General features: G+C 44.3%; 3 non-coding genes across 3 annotated transcripts; all 3 read left to right on the forward strand.

Moving 5' to 3' along the window:
• The first annotated feature begins 5,604 nt into the window (after positions 1-5,604).
• trnav-aac (transfer RNA valine (anticodon AAC)) lies at positions 5,605-5,677 on the forward strand. Its single transcript has one exon. It is a non-coding gene; the product is annotated as a tRNA-Val (tRNA).
• Positions 5,678-6,276: 599 nt separating this feature from the next.
• trnav-aac (transfer RNA valine (anticodon AAC)) lies at positions 6,277-6,349 on the forward strand. Its single transcript has one exon. It is a non-coding gene; the product is annotated as a tRNA-Val (tRNA).
• Positions 6,350-23,206: 16,857 nt separating this feature from the next.
• Positions 23,207-23,279, forward strand: trnav-cac (transfer RNA valine (anticodon CAC)). Its single transcript has one exon. It is a non-coding gene; the product is annotated as a tRNA-Val (tRNA).
• The last annotated feature ends 356 nt before the right edge of the window (positions 23,280-23,635 follow it).

A 23,635-nucleotide genomic window follows, 5' to 3' on the forward strand; every position in this document is an offset into this window, starting at 1 on the left:
GTGAAAAATGTTGTCCACACTCTTCATCAGGGGTCAGGTTGAAACCGTTCAGGGTGTAACCGCTGCAGTATTCCCGGCGATCGATCAGCAGAGTTTGATCCTTGAGATGACGACCCGTAGCCAGTACTAGACTGTAATATTCACGAACCGCATTGCCGTTTTCAAAGTCAGGTTGAAAAGGTCTGGATGGAACCTGCACACCATCGACGTACAACGCTATAAATTCCGCGTTAAAATGTTTAAAGTTAAAGGGGTTCTTGTTGTAAACCCCGGTAAATGCATCATTATCCACGAGACCTATAATAACCTGTTTTGGGAGCTGTCCTAGAAACAGATTTTCCTGGTTCATCACCCGTGTCCCTGCGGGGATACTGTGGACTTTCATATAGACTCTTTCGATCGGGTACTTGGCGTTTGCCGTCATTAACGCCTGCGTGTGTCCTAGTTTAACCGCCGGGGAGACGGACACTTTCTTCACAAACAGCGAGGCCAATAATATGGTCAGTTTATATTTTTCAGTATCAGGGGTCATCAGACAAAAAGCACTTTTACTACGGATCATTTTAATTTTAATGTCTACCCCGTTGAGCATGAGTTTTTCTTGGAAAAATATGTCTGCATGGATATGCCCCATTAGCTCAAAGGTCCTCCCTTCTGTTGAAGAGGCTGTTCTTTTTTGAAAACCCTTATTGAGTCCCTCTGGATCCTTGTCGTCCATAGCTTCCGGGATGTCTTTGAAGAAAAGGCCGGGGCTGAACTGTTTGCTCAGGGTCTCCTCACTATAATTAAGGATACACTCCATCATGGCTCTATAGGGGTAAGTATTGCTGCTTTGACTAATGAACTGATCTCCCAGGGTCACATCCACCTGTGAAAACATGGTGGCCACCGGGTAATTGATGACCCCAGCGTTGGCCGTCTTCTCGATTGCATCGCCATCCTCATCAGTCACTTTACAGTTCATTAAAATAAATGTGTTATTCAAATCAATATAATCCTCGCCATTGCCAGCTATAAAAAACTCCAGAGGGGCCGTGTCTGAAATTTCCACGATATGTTGGAGAATGAGAGATTCTTCGTTTTTTGTTAGCCACGGATCTTCGTCGCCCTGGTGGACACATGCTGTTTCTTCTTTTACCCCCCCTCCTCGCCATTACCATGAGACCCGAACCCTCCTGATGCTCATGGCTAGCTGCCCGGTTCATAACATTGGTGAACACGTCACTAACAATATTTTTAGCCGCTGATTTCAAGTGGGGTCTGGCTATAGCAAAGCCTCTCTTAAGCAGGGGTACGGCCATTCTAAAGAGACCACGAAAGAGTCCTCCTAGACCGGCGCCATACATTGTGGGGGCTCCTACAATACCGGGCAAGCCGTTCCCGGCTTGCATCTTGTAATAATCCACATAGGCGCTAGGATCTACATAACCCCTCGAGGTAGCCATTTTAATAATGTACACACTGTTTCAGGGGTCGAAAATGTAGTTTGACAATAACTTTACCGAAGCGGAAGGGTACGTTGATATTCTGATCCGATTTGACTTCGATCGTGATGTTGTCAAAGTGGGTCTTTGAGACTGGTACGTAGTGTGGCTTGTCATAAGTAATTGTGACCATGTCATTGCTTTTACCTTTAATAAGTACATTTCTCAAAAGGGGGACATAACTATCCCCGACCCTCTGGTGGGTTATGATATCCGTATACACATAAAGAGTGTAAAAGCCGCCCCACCACTTCTGAGAACCTGCTCTCTGTGTCAGAATAGAACCCTAATATACGCCCCAGTTGGCCGCTGGTTTGAATGCTAATACCTGGTTTTGACACCTTGTACACTCTGTTTTTAATAGGGTTGTAATATAGCTTGATGTTGGGGGTGCCTTCTGAGAACTGTTTATGAATCTCATCTAATATTTTATCCACATTGTCATAATAACCTCCTTGTATCGTGAATATCCATTGATTTTAACATCATCAAAAATGGCGAAGGTGGCATCCTTATCTTGTAAAACAGCCCAAGTGTAAGGATACTGTATTTCCGCCAACCCCACTTCCCACGACCCCCTTAGATCTATAGATTTTCCAAATTGTACCGTGTAACTGGATATTTCATTTTTAGGGTATATATCGAGAGAGGCGTTACTGGGTAGAGTCACGTAGAAGCCTCCTGATTCCATCTTGAGTATCGAGAGTAATGCCCCCAACACACCCGCGGGCATGTTGTTATAAGGATTGAATATCGCAAACCTGTTGTTCCGGGACCCAACTATTGAACTTTTCAGGCCATCCAAGCCATTTCACCAACACGTATTTTTTCCGGTTCTGGGTTTTTTCAGCTAATATCTTTTCAACTCTGTATACACTGTCTTTACCCACAATCATTTTTTGTAACTCGGCTTCGTAAAACGTTCCTTCTATATCCTCCCCGTCATAGTCTTTTAACCGGTACACGGGGGGGTCTCAAGCCAACTGTTCGGTAACTGTAAAATATTCGTCAGAAAATGTTTGTTCATAACCTTTGGCAAAAGTACTCCTTAGCTTTGAAACGCGAACCACATCACCGATGTTGAACTTATAAGTAGTTTTTCCCTTCTTAATAAATGGTCCGTATAATTCTTTATAGACCTTAAAAGAATTACTTTGATCAACATCTATAGGCTTCATTTTAATACTGGTGTGATACCCTTGGTTGTAAGCATCGATAAAATCCTGAACTTTATCAAAATACTTGAACGTGTTGACCGCTGTAAAATATCTCCAGATTTTGGTCTTCATGGTGCGGTTAAACCTCTCCACTACCAATGCCTTAAGCTCATTACCGGTGGTGAAATGATGTATTTTGTGTCTCTTCAGTAGATTCTGAAATTCTCTGTTGAGAAACTCTTTTCCTTTATCAGTCTGCAGTTTTTTAGGACATCGACCCTGGGACAATATATCCTCAAAGGCCCTTGTCACCGCCCGACCTGTTTTTTTATGTAGAATGCGAGCCCAGGCATATTTTGATAACACATCGATACACATCAACATCAATTTGTGACCATTGTTATGTTTTGATAAATTTGACATATCGACTAGATCCATTTGCCATTGTGAGTCTATGTCAGTTGCATATACGCGGTTTCTTTTAAAGTTAATCCTGAGAGGTTTATGTAAGGTATAGGCGTCTTGTTCCCGTAACCATTCTGAAACAACCACATCATTAACCTTCACTCCGGCCTCAGCGAGTCCTCTTTGAAAACCCTTCTTACCCGCCAAACCCCCAATCTTGGCTGGGTTGTAGTATAGTTCCTGCATTTGGGGAGCTTGCCGAGTCATTCTGTCAAATAACCAAACAGACCCACACTATGCGCAAAGTTTTTATACAAGGTTTTTTATTCAACTTCAGGAGAGCAGATACCCCTTTTTAGACATTTGAGAAAAGTATAACATACACAACAATTTTTTCTACGGTCCAGACAAAAAGAAATCAGATGATTGGTTACTTGATCTATATCAACAAATATACCTGTTTCTTTATCTTGTAGGCACACACCTCAGTTACATATGTAAATAAAACAACAATATGACCTATTTTAAAAGTAAACAGAGGTGTATTAAACATGCTCAGCAAAAGGTCATACAGATGTTGATGATATGGCCTAATATCATTCTTGGCCCCCTTGAGCGCTTCATCCCAGTGTTCGTACCCCCCGGTCTTTGTTACAGCAGCCATTCACTTTTCCAGGTTTGAAAGTTGATCCTCATCGATGGTTAAATCTGTAGAGAAAAGGCTCGCGTTGGCTACTTTTCTGTCAAGCACATGGTGTAATAGCGCTCTCAGGTTAGCTACAGAGTGTTGATGACAGAACCAGTTGCAGAAGCAGTCCAGAACATTCCCCATGTTCAAAGTCCCTTAGTTCAGGTCAGAGTCTGAATCAGTGGCGTAGATGTCGAATTCCTCGTCGCTGCCCCCAGCTTTAACTTCTTTACTGAAGAAATAAGCTTTTAGCTTGCCAGCGGTTTTTCTACTCGGCTCATCCAGGTCATTGACCAGCTGCCCAAGTTTCTCTATTATAAACGGCTCCTTTTTCAGCTCCAGCAAAATCTCATCTATGATTTTCTGGACTTGTCCCGCAGTGACATGTATGTGGGAGTAAGACAGCGCCTTGATTAGTGCCGGTTTCAGCCACGGTTTGTTCAGTCTTCTGTAAAACACGTTGAAATAGAACAGGAAATAGTAACGGTCTGGTTCAAACAAACAACTGTGTCTCAACTGACTGGGGTGATTCACTTCACACCCCCGACAGACTTCTTTCAGAGCTCGGTCGATGAGAGCACTCAGAATATACACCAGGGTGCTTTTAACCACTCTGCTTACTTGGTCACATACCCCGGGCATAAATCCTGCGTCTTCATCACGCCCCTGGGACAGTCCGATGCTCATTGGGTCGCCTGGTGGTTTGTGGGGTGTTTCTACATCCATTGGACTGACCCCCTCCTGAGACGCACAGACGGTAGACAGTTCGGCAAAATCGAGGCCCTCCATGAGCTCCAGAGGCTGGGGATCCCCGAGACTCATTTGGACATCCATCGCACCGCATGTTGTTTCGTCCTGAGGGACCGGGGTCTGAGGTCTTGGAGGGTAACCGCAGTCAGAGGGTTCCAGAGTGTATACAAAATCTGGGGAATAGAACCAGGGGTGATCCCGGGTTTGAAGAGGCCTGTAGAGCCTGTCGACGTCCGCAGCTTTCGGGTAAGACATTCTCTTTAATTTTAAACCATGAATGAATTGTTGCGCCTTTTATCCTATCTCTTCACTACGTCACGACACACCGCCCTCTTAGAAGAGAGTAGCCCCTGAGCCGTCAGACCCCCCTCCAAAACCCCACACGTCGTCGGTTTTATCATCGTCGTCGTCATTCAAGGGGGATATATAATCCATAATCCAGCATATTCTCCTTCTAACCAAATCCAGTTGCGAACATTTGGTCAAGATGTCAAAACCATCATTTATACAGTTTATGACCTCTTTCAAGAACGGCCAGTCCACGGCGTCAAACATAATTTCAGTAACCTGTTTTTCTGGATCCTCCACACCCCCTTCAATAGGGTTTGTAATCAGGGTACTGCTAAACAAAACCTTACGATCTGTAGTTTGAGATAGACTCTTCACCACTCTACCGTAGTTCTGCAAGCTTTCCCATTCACACCTTTCAAAACCCTGAGTCGGAGACTCCATTTCGCATTCTCTTGGACCCTCTTGCAAGCCTTCTAGAGTCTTATCCACAAGCCCCAGATCTCTCCAGGCCATCACCTTCAACCAGTCCTCATAAGAGTATTCAATTACCGTCTCAAAAGGTTCCAACGTACCCTCCTTCTCTCCCAAAGCAAAAAGCTCCACTCCAACATAGCTGGGATCCCTTTTAAAGCGCAGGGCGACCTGCCTTTGAAAGAGTTTCCAAAGTGTCCTGATGTGCCCTTTAGCAATGCCAAACAGGTCTGTGAAAATGGCATCCTTTCGCGGCACTTCAGACGCCATCTCACAGTCTAGCCGACCTGAAATGCGTGAGCCCGTTTTACCAGCAGGCTTCAACGGTAACCGTTTGAAGCAAGACGTGGCGGTGTCAGTTTCCGTAGTGTAGCGGTTATCACGTTCGCCTAACACGCGAAAGGTCCCCGGTTCGAAACCGGGCGGAAACAGCCTGCTGTGGGCCGGTCCATTTCATCCTGTTTGCCCTTGTGGTTCCCCGGAGGCGGTGGGTAGCTTTTCTTCATTGGAGTGCCCGAAATCGGTGCTCTCAGAGCGTCCGTCCGTCGACAGGTTGAAATTGTAAACGCTGGTGTAGCCACTTTTAATTAAAATCTGATGATGATGATGATGATGATGTTGTTGTTGTTGTTCTTGTTGTTGTTCTTGTTGTCATCGTGGTCGCCGTCATTATTATTGTTAAAGTAAAGCAGTAGTTAGATTTGTTGCTACCGTAAGGTGCAGAAGGCACAATAGCTCTGTGATTGTCTGATGGTGGCACAAGACAAGCAGCAGCTGTTTGAACAAGCCATTGAGCATCACCTTGTTGGGGTAAGTGTAAGTCTTGTCATAGCTCAGGGCGTTCTTCCTTTGAAAGAGTTTCCAAAGTGTCCTGATGTGCCCTTTAGCAATGCCAAACAGGTCAGTGAAAATGGCATCCTTTCGCCGCACTTCAGACGACATCTCACAGCCTAGCCGACCTGAATCACCTGAGCCCGTTTTACCAGCAGGCTTTAACGGTAACCATTTGAAGCAAGAGGCAGCGGTGTCAGTTTCCGTAGTGTAGCGGTTATCACGTTCGCCCAACGCGCGAAAGGTCCCCGGTTCGAAACCGGGCGGAAACAGCCTACTGTGCCCTTTTCGTCATGCTTGCCCTCGTGGTTCCCCGGAGGCGGTGGGTGTCTTTTCTTCATTGGAGTGCCCGCAATCGATGCACTCAGAGCGTCCGTCCGTCGACAGGTTGAAATTGTAAACGCTGGTGTAGCCACTTTTAATTAAAATCTGATGATGATGATGATGATGATGTTGTTGTTGTTGTTCTTGTTGTTGTTGTTCTTGTTGTCATCGTGGTCGCCGTCATTATTATTGTTAAAGTAAAGCAGTAGTTAGATTTGTTGCTACCGTAAGGTGTAGAAGACAACAGTAGGTATGGCGTGTGATATCAAAACATTCAGAATACTTTTAACCTATATAATTTATAAGCTTTGTAAAATAAACCCAAATATCTCTTTTGCGGGGATAAACGCTGTTCTGAGTAGTTTGTGACTTGTTTAATACCAAACAAAACATCGCTATAAAAAATAAATAAAAAAATCACTGTAAAAGCGCTAGTTATTTTTGATCTTTATAGTTATTTTCTAGGCTCAGGTTGTTTTTTAGCGCTTATAAAGGCCTGAAATATTCTTAGTGGTTGTTGACTATAGGTCTTGATGCTTAAAAATGTTTTTTTGAGAGACCAAAAGGTTCTAATAAAAGTTTAGAGTAGAGAGGAGAGAGATCGTCTCCATCTTGGTTTCTATTTGAAATTTGATGCAGTGTCATTTTATTGGTTGGTTTTGATATGTTAATTGGTAACAGGGTGGCACAAAGGCCAGACCAGAACAATGCCTTCCAAGCAGATCCGGCATGTGGCCATCAGTATAAGTATGAAGGTCTGGTCTTCAGCTCGACAGACTCATACTGACCTTTCGATTTAAGACTAAAGATCAACAATGTCCGGAAACAACATCAGCGATTCGATTTAAACGAGTTTTTAGGCAAGTCTTCAGATTATTTTCATTGACTCAGAGCGTGTTGTGTGCATGTATTGTAAATAAGGCTATAACATCTGTTTTAAGTTCTGTAAAATTATTTTTCAGCCAGTCAACAGGAGTTAATTCCCAACGCTGAGGAGATCATCTGGAACAACGACGGTAAGATTTTTGTGTTTGCGCTCATGGGTTCTTATGCATGGGTGTGTGTGGTTTTGAAGCGGCTCATTAGAGTTATGAAAACGTTTTAATATATATTAATGCCGGTCTCTTTAATTACACAGAAACTATCGAAAGGCCTGTGATTAATGTCTCCGAGGATCGACCAAGAGAAGTGGTTGTCCCTAGACAGGCTGTCTGCCGACCGGGTAAGAACTAAACCCCTGTTTGTTTGTATAACGTTTCTGTAAGATGTTTGAGTCCAGTTTTGTTAATTTAAAAAAATTATCCTGTCTAACAGTATTAAGAAACGTGGTTCGAGACAACGAAAGGCCTTCCACATCGAGGGCTTGTTTCGTTTTACCTTCGAGAACCGTAACCTTTCAAGAATCTGAAAGGCCGTCAGCCCCGGTATCTGATAGCTGTGAGTATATATCTGCAGCCTGTAAGAGGTTAAAGCTTTTTATAAAGCGGTGTGGTTAAAGGTTAAACATGTCTCTTACCTTCACAGCGGTGCAAAAAGCTAAACCAGCCGAAAAACATAAGAAACGATTATTCTGTGGAGGTAAGTAAGATCTTTCAAACTTTAATGTTTTTAAAAGGGCTTTGTTTGCCCGTTGAGGGCTAATATTTAAGCGATGGGTGACCGTTTCCTGTAGGGCGGGGGGTTCTGGGAAAGATCTTTAGAAGTCCGGACAGGTCTAGGCTTGTTTCTGGGGAACGTGTTTAGAAATGACCGATTGCCGTACCGTCTGGTTAGGAAGTAAAGCCGTCCGAAAGGGTTTAGTAAGTTGTTTGGCTTATCTCCCGCTATTATACTTCTGTTTTAAAGTGGTTGTAGGAAAAGGCTTGAAGGTGTTCATTGTATTTAATATTTAAACAGATCGTGAAAACGTTTGTGAAACAGGAAGTCCCGGGATCAGGAAGCGTTTACACTTGGAAGGTTCGTTTAAAAATGAAATGTTGTTGTGTGTGTGTGTGTTTTATTAACAATATTACAGTTTTTAAAGAAACATTTAAGAAACAGTTTATTTACAGCGGCTTCTCTGTTTTAAATTTATTATCAAGTCCTAATAAATATATTGTCTGTAAATAATAAGGCGTCGTAGTGAATGTCTAAGGCTATTTTCAAAGGTCTAAAAAAGCTAAAGGTTTTGAATGTCCTGGACATGTTGTTTTAAGTTTGATTTCTGTCGCCGTTTAAAGATGTAAATGTAATGTATATTTTTATTCTTCCCAAGACTCTTGGGATAGTCATTCTGTGAATGAGCTATTGAGGACAATTACCCCGTCTAAGTGGGATCAAACATCTTTCCCGGTGAGATCACCGAGAGGATCCCCCACGGTGGTCTTGGAGACCCCCCAACATCTACTCAGGCCACAGCCTTCTGGGGGTAATTCAACACCCCAGATTCAGCCCGCCGCATTGTCGGGCGGAACAAATACAGGCATCCAACAACCTCAGGGGTCGCCGTCAGTCAGGGCTGACACACCACCCAACGACGGCCTGGTTTCAACATCGTCCCCCCAGACCCGTTTCTTGGCTACAGAAACGCGGAACAGTACCCCGCGCTTGGCCAGGGTGTCACCGCAAAGGCCTTCTTGGTCTCCGTCCATGAGTATACGCTCGCTCCCTGCCTCCTTCGACCGAGATTTACCGGAGCGACCATCCTTTGAAGCTGAGCCAGGCCACCAGCCCCCGGAGCTACATCCTGAAGGTCGGCATGAGTTGCTACATACTTTGTTACAAAATCAAAGACTTGTGTTAGTGGGGCAAAACCTGGTGATAGAGAGCCAAAACACCCTTATTAATACCCTTACTAACGAATTGTACCGTATTTAATGTTTTAATAGACACAAAACGCCTTACTATTGTGGGTTGTTGGAAAAATAAAAAATAAATTAAAAAATGTCCTGACTTGGTAAAAGAACTCACAAACTAAAGGATTATGAACAAGCTAGGGCCCCAAAAAGACCTTCCCGAGAGAACATCCCCGGCCCTGTTGTGAACTCCTCTGATGTCCCAATGAACCTGGAACTATTACAAATGATAAATTATTTAAATAACCCCCAATTACCACCGATAGAATGTGAATTAACAGACTTACCGGTGAACCCCGACCTGTTACAGATGTTCAATGATCTAAATAACCACCTCCCACCGGTAGCGCTTATAGAGGTTCACCCCCTAGTTCACCCCGATTTGTTTGAAATGGTGGAGGCTTTGGAGGAGCTACCCCGACCAAATTCTGCCCCTATTATAAATGATTTGAGACAATTAGAACACAGGATGGCGGCAGAAGCAGCCATCACTATAGAGGAGGGTCTTGACATTAACCGGTTGGATATCTTTGAAGGACTTTTACAGGCTTTAAATGAGCCTCCTCAAAAAGGGGGTTTTGTAGATGTCAGCAGTGGGGGTGTTCGGAATGTGGAGGATTCTGAGACTGATAAGGCTGTGGAGGACATGCTCTGTGAGAATGTAGGGGGTGAAGGCTTTGTTCAAAATGATGATGTGTCCAAGAGTACCAGTGATCCCGTGATTATAGATAGACCGGCCTATAACAATTTTGAAATGATTCAGCGTTTTAATTTTGCAGAACTTTTAAATTGTGACAATTATGCAGAAATATTTGTCAACATACACGAGGCCTTGCAGAAAATGCTTGAACAGGTTGCTGAAAGGGTCAGACCTCGAGATGTTGTACAGTTAGAACTCAGAGGGGATGATTTGTTTAGCAACCTATCTGTAATGCTGAGTGGAGATAATTTAGACGTCTGGCTAAAATCGAAGCGTTATTGCAAAGTAACGCAGCCATCTTAGCTGATGAAAGTCTGTCTCTGGTAATGAATGTGGTTCGTAACCCTGAGGGTGGGGCGCTTAGAAGACTGTCGAAATGCTTGAAGAACGACATAATTAGGACCAAGCTCAGGCAATTAGTGGTGAGTTCCAGTGGGGACAATAAGCTCTGTTTTGCTTACAGTTTAATAAAACTACTCACCCCCGACATGCCTGAACCCCAAGCTCTGCAAGAAGCTTTAATGCTTCATCAGAGGGCCGGCTTAAACTCTCAACAGATGGTTGCCTTTTCAGACATCACCAAGTTTGAGGAGTTGTTGTCTTTAAAAATTGTTGTGTGGTACCGTTGTGAGGTAAAGGAAGTATTTGTGAAATTTCAGACACATCCTGAAACCCATACACAGACACTGTTTCTCTTCCTAAGTGATAGTCATTACTTTGGAATAAAGAGTTTGACGGCTTTTTTGGGTTGTTCGTATGTTGGTCATTGGTGTTATAAGGCCTTCAATGATAAGCTTAAGCACCGATGTGACGGTTACTGTAACGTCTGTTTCAATCCGCAATGTCGTAAGGGTTTGGCCCCTACCATCCGATGTAAAGATTGCTTAAGGATTTGTCTCTCAGCGTTCTGTTTTTCCGAGCATAAGGTACAGAGGGCCGCTGCTGAGGGGGTTAAAAAACGGAGTTATTGTGATCAAACTAAATATTGCCCGCAGTGTTGCCTCCAGTACCGTTTTCATGAGGTTAAACCACACAAATGTCTGGAGCCGAGATGCAGGATCTGTAATGCTGATTTAACCCCGGGGTCCGAACACCAGTGCTTTATTCAGCCGGTTAAAAAGGAGCCGCCGCACAACCGGTATGTCTTTTTTGCTTTTGAATGCCGGCAAGAAAACGGGGTCCACGTTGCTAATTATATACTCTGTATTGACATGTTGGATCGTGAGTGGTCAGCTAGCGGTGAGAGTTGTGTCAGGGATTTCTTTACGCGGTATCGCGGTCCAAAATACCTCAATTACACATTTATTGCCCACAATGCTAAGGGTTATGATTCTTACATTTTGATGAAGTATCTGGTGGAAAATGGGGTGACCCCAAAAATAATAGCTCAGGGTAGCAAGATCATGTGTTTCACCGACGAAGCTTTCAACTAACGTTACATAGACTCGTTAAATTTCATCCCCATGAAATTGAGCGCTTTGCCTAAGGCTCTGGGTTTTGAGGCTCAGAAGAAAGGTTGGTTCTGCCATTTTTTTAATACTATGGACACTCAAAATTATCGAGGGTCCTACCTGCCCGCCACTTATTATGGGGTTGATACTATGATGTCTCATGAGAGGGAGGAATTCTTTAAATGGTACAATACGGTTAAGGGAGGTGTTTTTGATGACCGAGAAGAGATGGCTGCTTATTGTAAAAATGATGTGGTGATCCTTAAAGAAGCCTGTGTGCGTTTCCGCGCCGAGGTTATCAACACATCGGGTCTCGACCCTTTGCAAAGTGTGACCATAGCGTCTCTCTGCATGAAAATGTATCGGTCCGATTTCTTGCAGAAAAACACTATAGCGGTCACCACTTCTGACAACTATCGTGCTAGACAAAAGAACTTTTCGACTGTCTCCATACAGTGGCTGGAATACCTGAGTGCCCGGGATAACATCTTCATCAGACATGCTTTAAATCAAGGGGAAGTCAAAATGGGGCCTTACTACTTAGACGGTTTTAGCGACGTGTCCGGGCGGCGTACCGCTTATGAGTTTGCAGGTTGTATTTACCATGGCTGTCCTCAGTGCTTCGACCCAAACACCTTTAACCCCGTAACACAAAAACTCTGCAGTGATATGTACTATGATTTCCAGGAACGAATTGAAACTTTAAAAAACACCTATGGTTTGAACGTGCTGGTGATTTGGGAACACGAGTGGACGACCCTGAAGCAACAGGAAGCGGGGGTACAACGGTTTATGGAAACCTTGGACTTTCCTGAACGTCTTGAGCCCCGGGATGCGTTATTTGGGGGTCGTACCAATGCCCTCTGTTTACATTATGAGGTAAAGGAGGGTGAGAGAGTAGATTACTATGATTTCACCAGTCTGTACCCTTATGTCAACAAGACCAAAATGTACCCGGTGGGGCGTCCAACCATTGTTTAACGTGACTTACTCGAAATCGGACATTACTTTGGTTTGATCAAAGTCACCATGTACCCTCCTCGCGAGCTGTTCTTACCCGTGTTGCCTTACAGGTGTTCGGGAAAATTGATGTTCCCTCTGTGTAGAACGTGTGTGGAAACTGAAAATCAAACTACCTCTTGTCTGCACAGTGATGAAGAGAGAGCGCTGACGGGTGTCTGGTGTAGCATTGAGCTTGACAAGGCGGTGGAGAAAGGTTACAGAGTCGGTAAGGTGTATGAGGTTTGGCATTTTTCTGAAAAATCTGATACTCTTTTTGCTGATTACATTATGACCCATCTGAAAGGGAAACAGGAGGCATCGGGCTATCCCTCATGGTGTGTTGACTCCGCGGCCAAAGAGCGATACGTTTAGCAATATTTTGAAAAGGAAGGGATCCGTCTAGAGCTGGGGAACATAACTGTAAACCCCGCCAAGAGACAAATGTCCAAACTGATTTTAAACAGTCTGTGGGGTAAGTTTGGGGAAAGAAATTACCGTCTAAACACAACCTTGATTAAAACCCCTGAACAGTTTATAGAATTTATGTTTTCCAAACAACATGCAGTATCACACTTTCAATTCTTAAATGACCACGTGGCACAGGTCCAGTGGAGGGCCCCTAAAGATTTCCCCACCAAACAGGGGAACGTTAATGTTTTCATAGCGGTTTTTACCTCGGCTTACGCCCGGCTTGAACTGTACAACTTAATGGATCAGTTGCAGGAACGCACGCTCTATCATGATACTGACTCTGTAATCTTTGTCACCAGGCCAGGGGATTGGGTCCCTCCCCTCGGGGACTACCTTGGGGAGTTAACGAGCGAACTAGATCCTCAGGACCACATAGTGGAGTTTGTTTCAGGGGGTCCTAAGACTTACGCATACAGAACGGCTGCGGGTAAGACCTGTATGAAAGTTAAGGGTTTCACTCTGAACCATTGTAACAACAAGCTCATTAACATCAAGTCTCTGACGACCCTGGTAGAAAGTTTTGTAACCGAGAAAGACGCGCCTCCTCGTGAGATTATTACAGCCGGAAATCAGATCTATCGCAATAAAAAGGGGTACACGTTGGAAAATAGATCACTAAACAAACGGTTCAGGGTGGTGTACAATAAAAGAGTGTTGAAGACTGATTATACCACTCTGCCTTATGGATATTAGCGGTGGTTTTGAAAACAGACTTCAACACCCTTTCTCCTGTATTATAGCCGGTCCCTCCAATTCGGGGAAGAGCTATCTTATAAAGAACATCATAGAAGATGTGGACGCAACCGTGTCCCAAGCTCTTGACAACATAGTGTGGTGTTTCTCTTGCTGGCAACCTCTCTACGATGATTTGGCTTCGAAAAAAAATAATCTGTAATTTGTGCAAGGTCTCCCCGCCTCGTTGTGTGGCGATGACTTGTTCCCGCCCGGTAATACTAACCTAGTGATCCTTGATGACCTGATGGAGCAGGCCGGTGACAACAGTGAAGTGGAAAAAGCTTTCACAAAGTACACTCATCATAGGAATTTAAGTATTATTTATTTAGTTCAAAATCTATTTTTTCAAGGTAAAAAAAGCCGCACTATTAATTTATATGCCAATTATATAATTATTTTTAAAAACCCCAGAGATAAACTACAGGTCACCGTCTTGGCTCGTCAAATGTACCCTAACCAGACCAAGTTCTTTTTGGAGGCATTTGAGGATGCCACCAAAAAACCCTACGGGTACTTGATTGCGGAATTAAATGCACAAACCCCAGAAGACTTTCGCCTAAGAACAGGTTTGTGCCCGCACGATTGGCCGGCAGTCTATGTGCTAAAGAAAAGGAAATAAATAAGAATGTCTGTTCGGATTAAAAGAAATCTGCCGCTTTTGCAAATGTTATTTGAGAGGAGCCCGCGCCATAGGAAAGCTGTGCTGGCAGGGGCCCCCTCGGATTTGATCGAGACCCTGTGTGAAATAGCTTTTAACATCTTACGCGGTAATATACCCCTAACCCCTTCTCAACATTCTAAACTCAAAAAACAAAAAGCGGTTATCAAGATCATCGCTAATAAGAAGTATTCTATTAAAAGAAAAAGAAAGAAGATTAATCAAACTGGGGGTTTTATAGGACCGCTGTTGAGCATAGCCGTGCCTTTCCTAACCAGTCTTCTAGCTTCCAGAGTGGGTTAATAATGGAATATGCTCAGAAAATGTTTTTGATCCCTCAGGAGCAGCTTGAGAAACTGAGAAAAAATGTTGTCGGGCCAGAGCCCATTAGACAAACGGCCGAAAACAACCTGGACTCTGAAATGAAAGCTATACAGGCCAGGGCCGATTTAAATCAGTATTCCAAAGCCCAGTTGTATGCCAACACGTTACAGCGCTACCTCCGTCTGGTTAGACAGGGTGAAAAAGATCAAAACATTTTAACTTTAACCATGGCCTCTCAAGAAAATGGTTCTGGGGCTGATGCGGGGGGAACGGTTGATAAAGATGTTGCGGTGACCGAACCTGTAGAGAGTTCAGAGGGAGATGTTGTAACGGATGTTTTGAGAAACATGCCGGCCAGAAGCAAAAGACATGCACAATATATCCTGCACAAAATGGTTCAGAAACTGCGGGTAACGGCTTGGAATGAACAGGGTGAATTTGTTTTTAAAGGACAACTGATCAAAGGTTCACACATGTTCGATTTGTTGAAGAGTGTCACTAGCACTAATAAGGTACCCGATAGTCGCCGACCTGTAGGCTGGAATGCTTTCCTACAGGCGATGGCCTGTCTGAACATGCCCCAATCAACAGTTCCTAACCAGGAAACGCGACAAAAAATCCGTCTGTGTAAAGAGGTGGAGCCTGATCTGACTCCGATATCTCATTACTCTGACCATGCTGAGCGACCATCCTCAGGATCTATCCATTGTTGGGAAGCTTATTAATCTCATGTTTTTATTTGTCTCCCCTGTAAATAATGACCCGACAAACAATTTTTTATTTTTATTTTTTATTTTTCAAATGTTGTACATTTATTTATACCATAACCCCTGCTTTGTATAAGAATTGTGTTGAATAAAAACAAAACTAATGATTCAAAGGCTGTTTTCATTATTTTTTCACCTTAACACGCATGACATCTTTTAAAATCCTCACAAGAACACCCCATCTGTATACACGGCTGGCTAGGGTCGTAAGTCATTGTGTTATAAGGGGGGGTCCACAGTGTCCTGAAAAACTCTGCCACTTTTTTATCATTTTGGCCTAAATCCTCACTGTACAAGGCCATAATATCGGGGTATGACCTTCCTTTAGATCTATGAAATAAGAAAAACACACAGTGTTTACCACAAGTGAAGGTCTGAAGACTTTGTACTTGACGACCGCTGTAAATGGTTTCTTGACAGTTGTTGAGCAGAAAGTTATTGATCTTCCGAGGGAAAGGTCTGAAATCCGGGGGGTTTGCATAGGAATCAAAAAATTCACCACGGTGGTCCTCCCTTAGATAAATAGCCAGCCAATGTTCTCCGGGCATATTTTTAGGGTGTGTGTTGATTATGTACATTGCAGGTAAATTCTTGATCTTAAATTTAGGCAGCTGATCGCAGGCGTAGACTCCTTGAAACAGTTTCCGTGAGCTGGCCAGGGCATTCATGATGTGGTTGAGCTCTCTGGTGTTCATTTTAATAATAATCATACATAACGTTTCTCCTCTGATTCACCTCAATAATGTTGTCAAACACTGCATACACGACCATATTTACAGTGCGTGGTAGAGGCTGCTTGAAACGCATCTCCAAACGCATATTGCCCGTCTTCATCAGTGAAAAATGTTGTCCACACTCTTCGTCAGGGGTCAGGTTGAAACCGTACAGGGTGTAACCGCTGCAGTATTCCCGGCGATCGATCAGCCGGGAGTTTGATCCTTGAGATGGCGACCCGTAGCCAGTACTAGACTGTCATATTCACGAACCACATTGCCGTTTTCAAAGTCAGGTTGAAAAGGTCTGGATGGAACCTGCACACCATCGACGTACAACGCTATAAATTCCGCGTTATAATGTTTAAAGTTAAAGGGGTTCTTGTTGTAAACCCCGGTAAATGCATCATTATCCACGAGACCTATAATAACCTGTTTTGGGAGCTGTCCTAGAAACAGATTTTCCTGGTTCATCACCCGTGTCCCTGCGGGGATACTGTGGACTTTCATATAGACTCTTTCGATCGGGTACTTGGCGTTTGCCGTCATTAACGCCTGCGCGTGTCCTAGTTTAACCGCCGGGGAGACGGACACTTTTTTCACAAACAGCGAGGCCGATAATATGGTCAGTTTATATTTTTCAGTATCAGGGGTCATCAGACAAAAAGCACTTTTACTACGGATCATTTTAATTTTAATGTCTACCCCGTTGAGCATGAGATTTTCTTGGAAAAATATGTCTGCATGGATATGCCCCATTAGCTCAAAGGTCCTCCCTTCTGTTGAAAAGGCCGTTCTTTCTTGCAAACCCTTATTGAGTCCCTCTGGATCCTTGTCGTCCATAGCTTCCGGGATGTCTTTGAAGAAAAGGCCGGGGTTGAACTGTTTGCTTAGGGTCTCCTCACTATAATTAAGTATACACTCCATCATGGCTCTATAGGGGTAAGTATTGCTGCTTTGACTAATGAGCCGATCTCCCAGGGTCACATCCACCTGTGAAAACATGGTGGCCACCGGGTAATTGATGACCCCAGCGTTGGTCGTCTTCTCGATTGCATCGCCATCCTCATCAGTCACTTTACAGTTCATTAAAATAAATGTGTTATTCAAATCAATATAATCCTCGCCATTGCCAGCTATAAAAAACTCCAGAGGGGCCGTGTCTGAAATTGCAGAAAGAGGGGGAATCTCTACATATATGATCTTATCTATACTCGTTTGAGTGTATGGAACTGTAAACAGATCCAGTTCTGATTTGACGCATTCTTCCGATAGACTGTGGACAAAAGACATGTTTAAAAGATGTATCCTGAGGCTCTATTTTTCTTTCTTTGAGACTTTCTTTTTGCAGGTTTTTTCTTGTGCTGCTTCCTTCTCCGAGTGTTTCCACGATATGTTGGAGAATGAGAGATTCTTCGTTTTTTGTTAGCCACGGATCTTTGTCGCCCCCTGGTGGACACATGCTGTTTCTTCTTTTACCCCCCTCCTCGCCATTACCATGAGACCCGAACCCTCCTGATGCTCATGGCTAGCTGCCCGGTTCATAACATTGGTGAACACGTCACTAACAATATTTTTAGCCGCTGATTTCAAGTGGGGTCTGGCTATAGCAAAGCCTCTCTTAAGCAGGGGTATGGCCATTCTAAAGAGACCACGAAAGAGTCCTCCTAGACCGGCGCCATACATTGTGGGGGCTCCTACAATACCGGGCAAGCCGTTCCATCTTGCATCTTGTAATAATCCACATAGGCGCTAGGATCTACATAACCCCTCGAGGTAGCCATTTTAATAATGTACAAACTGTTTCAGGGGTCGAAAATGTAGTTTGACATTAACTTTACCGAAGCGGAAGGGTACGTTGATATTCTGATCCGATTTTACTTCGATCGTGATGTTGTCAAAGTGGGTCTTTGAGACTGGTACGTAGTGTGGTTTGTCATAAGTAATTGTGACCATGTCATTGCTTTTACCTTTATTAAGTACATTTCTCAAAAGGGGGACATAACTATCCCCGACCCTCTGGTGGGTTATGATATCCGTATACACATAAAGAGTGTAAAAGCCGCCCCACCACTTCTGAGAACCTGCTCTCTGTGTCAGAATAGAACCCAAATATACGCCCCAGTTGGCCGCTGGTTTGAATGCTAATACCTGGTTTTGACACCTTGTACACTCTGTTTTTAATAGGGTTGTAATATAGCTTGATGTTGGGGGTGCCTTCTGAGAACTGTTTATGCATCTCATCTAATATTTTATCCACATTGTCATAATAACCTCCTTGTATCGTGAATGTCCATTGACTCTTTTTAACATCATCAAAAATGGCGAAGGTGGCATCCTTATCTTGTAAAACAGCCCAAGTGTAAGGATACTGTATTTCCGCCAACCCCACTTCCCACGACCCCCTTAGATCTATAGATTTTCCAAATTGTACCGTGTAACTGGATATTTCATTTTTAGGATATATATCGAGAGAGGCATTACTGGGTAGAGTCACGTAGAAGCCTCCTGATTCCATCTTGAGAATCGAAAGTAATGCCCCCAACACACCCGCGGGCATGTTGTTATAAGGATTGAATATCGCAAACCTGTTGTTCCGGGACCCAACTATTGAACTTTTCAGGCCATCCAAGCCATTTCATCAACACATATTTTTTCCGGTTCTGGGTTTTTTCAGCTAATATCTTTTCAACTCTGTATACACTGTCTTTACCCACAATAATTTTTTGTAACTCGGCTTCGTAAAACGTTCCTTCTATATCCTCCCTGTCATAGTCTTTTAACCGGTACACGGGGGGGTCTCTAGCCAACTGTTCGGTAACTGTAAAATATTCGTCAGAAAATGTTTGTTCATAACCTTTGGCAAAAGTACTCCTTAGCTTTGAAACGCGAACCACATCACCGATGTTGAACTAATAAGTAGTTTTTCCCTTCTTAATAAATGGTCGGTATAATTTTTTATAGACCTTAAAAGAATTACTTTGATCAACATCTAAAGGCTTCATTTTAATACTGGTGTGATACCCTTGGTTGTAAGCATCGATAAAATCTTGAACTTTATCAAAATACTTGAACGTGTTGACCGCTGTAAAATATCTCCACATTTTGGTCTTTATGGTGCGGTTAAACCTCTCCACTACCGATGCCCTAAGCTCATTACCGGTGGTGAAATGATGTATTTTGTGTCTCTTCAGTAGATTCTGAAATTCTCTGTTGAGAAACTCTTTTCCTTTATCAGTCTGCAGTTTTTTAGGACATCGACCCTGGGACAATATATCCTCAAAGGCCCTTGTCACCGCCCGACCTGTTTTATTATGTAGAATGCGAGCCCAGGCATATTTTGATAACACATCGATACACATCAACATCAATTTGTGACCATTGTTATGTTTTGATAAATTTGACATATCGACTAGATCCATTTGCCATTGTGAATCTATGTCAGTTGTATATACGCGGTTTCTTTTAAAGTTAATCCTGAGAGGTTTATGTAAGGTATAGGCGTCTTGTTCCCGTAACCATTCTGAAACAACCACATCATTAACCTTCACTCCGGCCTCAGCGAGTCCTCTTTGAAAACCCTTCTTACCCGCCAAACCCCCAATCTTGGCTGGGTTGTAGTATAGTTCCTGCATTTGGGGAGCTTGCCGAGTCATTCTGTCAAATAACCACACAGACCCACACTATGCGCAAAGTTTTTATACAAGGTTTTTTATTCAACTTCAGGAGAGCAGATACCACTTTTTAGACATTTGAGAAAAGTATAACATACACAACAATTTTTTCTACGGTCCAGACAAAAATAAATCAGATGATTGGTTACTTGATCTATATCAACAAATATACCTGTTTCTTTATCTTGTAGGCACACACCTCAGTTACATATGTAAATAAAACAACAATATGACCTATTTTAAAAGTAAACAGAGGTGTATTAAACATGCTCAGTAAAAGGTCATACAGATGTTGATGAAATGGCCTAATATCATTCTTGGCCCCCTTGAGCCCTTCATCCCAGTGTTCGTACCCCCCGGTCTTTGTTACAGCAGCCATTCACTTTTCCAGGTTTGAAAGTTGATCCTCATCGATGGTTAAATCTGTAGAGAAAAGGCTCGCATTGGCTACTTTTCTGTCAAGCACATGGTGTAATAGCGCTCTCAGGTTAGCTGCTGAGTGTTGATGACAGAACCAGTTGCAGAAGCAGTCCAGAACATTCCCCATGTTCAAAGTCCCTTAGTTCAGGTCAGAGTCTGAATCAGTGGCGTAGATGTCGAATTCTTCGTCGCTGCCCCCAGCTTTAACTTCTTTACGGAAGAAATAAGCTTTTAGCTTGCCAGCGGTTTTTCTACTCGGCTCATCCAGGTCATTGAGCAGCTGCCCAAGTTTCTCTATTATAAACGGCTCCTTTTTCAGCTCCAGCAAAATCTCATCTATGATTTTCTGGACTTGTCCCACAGTGACATGTATGTGGGAGTAAGAGAGCGCCTTGATTAGTGCCGGTTTCAGCCACGGTTTGTTCAGTCTTCTGTAAAACACGTTGAAATAGAACAGGAAATAGTAACGGTCTGGTTCAAACAAACAACTGTGTCTCAACTGACTGGGGTGATTCACTTCACACCCCCGACAGACTTCTTTCAGAGCTCGGTCGATGAGAGCACTCAGAATATACACCAGGGTGCTTTTAACCACTCTGCTTACTTGGTCACATACCCCGGGCAAAAATCCTGCGTCTTCATCACGCCCCCGGGACAGTCCGATGCTCATTGGGTCGCCTGGTGGTTTGTGGGGTGTTTCTCCATCCATTGGACTGACCCCCTCCTGAGACGCACAGACGGTAGACAGTTCGGCAAAATCGAGGCCCTCCATGAGCTCCAGAGGCTGGGGATCCCCGAGACTCATTTGGACATCCATCGCACCGCATGTTGTTTCGTCCTGAGGGACCGGGGTCTGAGGTCTTGGAGAGTAACCACAGTCAAAGGGTTCCAGAGTGTATACAAAATCTGGGGAATAGAACCAGGGGTGATCCCGGGTTTGAAGAGGCCTGTAGAGCCTGTCGACGTCCGCAGCTTTCGGGTAAGACATTCTCTTTAATTTTAAACCATGAATGAATTGTTGCACCTTTTATCCTATCTCTTCACTACGTCACGACACACCGCCCTCTTAGAAGAGAGTAGCCCCTGAGCCGTCAGACCCCCCTCCAAAACCCCACACGTCGTCTGTCGTAGTTCTGCAAGCTTTCCCATTCACACCTTTCAAAACCCTGAGTCGGAGACTCCATTTCGCATTCTCTTGGACCCTCTTGCAAGCCTTCTAGAGTCTTATCCACAAGCCCCAGATCTCTCCAGGCCATCACCTTCAACCAGTCCTCATAAGAGTATTCAATTACCGTCTCAAAAGGTTCCAACGTACCCTCCTTCTCTCCCAAAGCAAGAAGCTCCACTCCAACATAGCTGGGATCCCTTTTAAAGCGGTAACCCCGTCGAGCCCCCCAGAACAACACCCAGGAGCGTTCAATCTTCAAATTGGTGAGTACAGGAACCCTTGCCCGGGATTGTTTCTTGCGGGGTTTCATGTTGATGTCGCTGGACATGTTGAAGAAGCGGGATGTTTCAGAAGCTGAGAATTAAAGAGGTATTGCCTAAAAGAAGCGCGGGTTCTTAAATAGAGAGGAGAGTTTCGGGGCGTTGCCTTCAGAGGGGTGGGGGTATTTATGGGTGGCCTTGTTGTTCAGGGTTTTATGGGTGCACACTTTCTGACGGATATGACGTAGGAATAATTAAGGAAATAACTCTACCTAAAATCACGCCCCCCAATTATGACGTAGGAATATTAATAAGCTTAGGGCATACGTCATAACAAAATAGGCCGCGCCCAAAAAACCCTACTATCTACTCTTATGTAGTTGAAGGCGCAGTATAGCTCTCATAGTCTGGTGGAGACGGAAGACCACCAGCCGTTTGAACAAGCCATTCAGCATCACCTTGTTGGGTTAAGTGCAGGCACTGTCAGAGCGCAGGGCGTCCTGCCTTTGAAAGAGTTTCCGAAGTGTCCTGATGTGCCCTTTAGCAATGCAAAATAGGTCAGTGAAAATAGAAACCTTTATCTCACAGGCTGGCCCACGGGAAACGCCTGTGCGCGTTTTATCAGCCTGCTTCGATGGGAGGCATTCGAAACGCCAGGACGGGTCGTTTTCCGTAGTGTAGTGGCTATCACGTTTGCCTCACACGCGAAAGGTCCCCGGTTCGAAACCGGGCGGAAACAACCCGCGGTGCACACGTGCCAGTGCCATGTTACCCGTCGCCATCTCTCTGCCCCAAGGCCGGCCGTCGTTTTCTCTTCCTCGGAGTGGCAAGAAATCCTGACCTTGAGAACAAACGATCGCAGAAGGGTAGCTTTGCGAGGCGCTGGAACTCACACTTTTAAAATCGATACATGTTGTAGCTGTTACAATACGACCGTAGCAGGATCAGCGACATTGCTGTTACTCTTATGTAGTCGAAGGCGCAGTATAGCTCTGATAGTCTGGTGGTGACGGAGGACCTCCAGCCGTTTGAACAAGCCATTCAGCATCACCTTGTTGGGCTAAGTGCAGGCACTGTCAGAGCGCAGGGCGACCTGCCTTTGATAGAGTTTCCTAAGTGTCCCGAAATCGGTGCACTCAGAGCGTCCGTCCGTCGACAGGTTGAAATTGTAAACGCTGGTGTAGCCACTTTTAATTGAAATATGATGATGATGATGATGATGTTGTTGTTCTTGTTCTTGTTGTTGTTGTTGTTCTTGTTTTTCTTGTTGTCGTCGTGGTCGCCGTCATTATTATTGTTAAAGTAAAGCAGTAGTTAGATTTGTTGCTACCGTAAGGTGTAGAAGGCACAATAGCTTTGTGATTGTCTGATGGTGGCACAAGACGAGCAGCAGCTGTTTGAACAAGCCATTGAACATCACCTTGTTGGGGTAAGTGTAAGTCTTGTCATAGCTCAGGGCGTTCTTCCTTTGAAAGAGTTTCCAAAGTGTCCTGATGTGCCCTTGAGCAATGCAAAATAGGTCAGTGAAAATAGAAACCTTTATCTCACAGGCTGGCCCACGGGAAACCCCTGTACGCGTTTTACCAGCCGGCTTCGATGGGAGCCATTTGAAACACCAGGACGGGTCGGTTTCCGTAGTGTAGTGGCTATCACGTTCGCCTCACACGCGAAAGGTCCCTGGTTCGAAACCGGGTGGAAACAACCCGCGGTGCACGCGTGCCAGTGCCGTGTTACCCGTCGCCATCTCTCTGCTCCAAGGCCGGCCGTCGTTTTCTCTTCCTCGGAGTGGCAAGAAATCCTGACCTTGAGAACAAACGATCGCAGAAGGGTAGCTTTGCGAGGCACTGGAACTGACACTTTTAAAATCGATACATGTTGTTGCGTTACAATACGACCGTAGCAGGATCGGCGACATTGCTGTTACTCTTATGTAGTTGAAGGCGCAGTATAGCTCTGATAGTCTGGTGGTGACGGAAGACCACCAGCCGTTTGAACAAGCCATTCAGCATCACCTTGTAGGGCTAAACGCAGGCACTGTCAGAGCGCAGGTCGTCCTG

The sequence above is a fragment of the Amia ocellicauda genome, unplaced genomic scaffold (genome assembly GCF_036373705.1).
Source record: "Amia ocellicauda isolate fAmiCal2 unplaced genomic scaffold, fAmiCal2.hap1 HAP1_SCAFFOLD_161, whole genome shotgun sequence".
Lineage (NCBI taxonomy): Eukaryota > Metazoa > Chordata > Actinopteri > Amiiformes > Amiidae > Amia > Amia ocellicauda.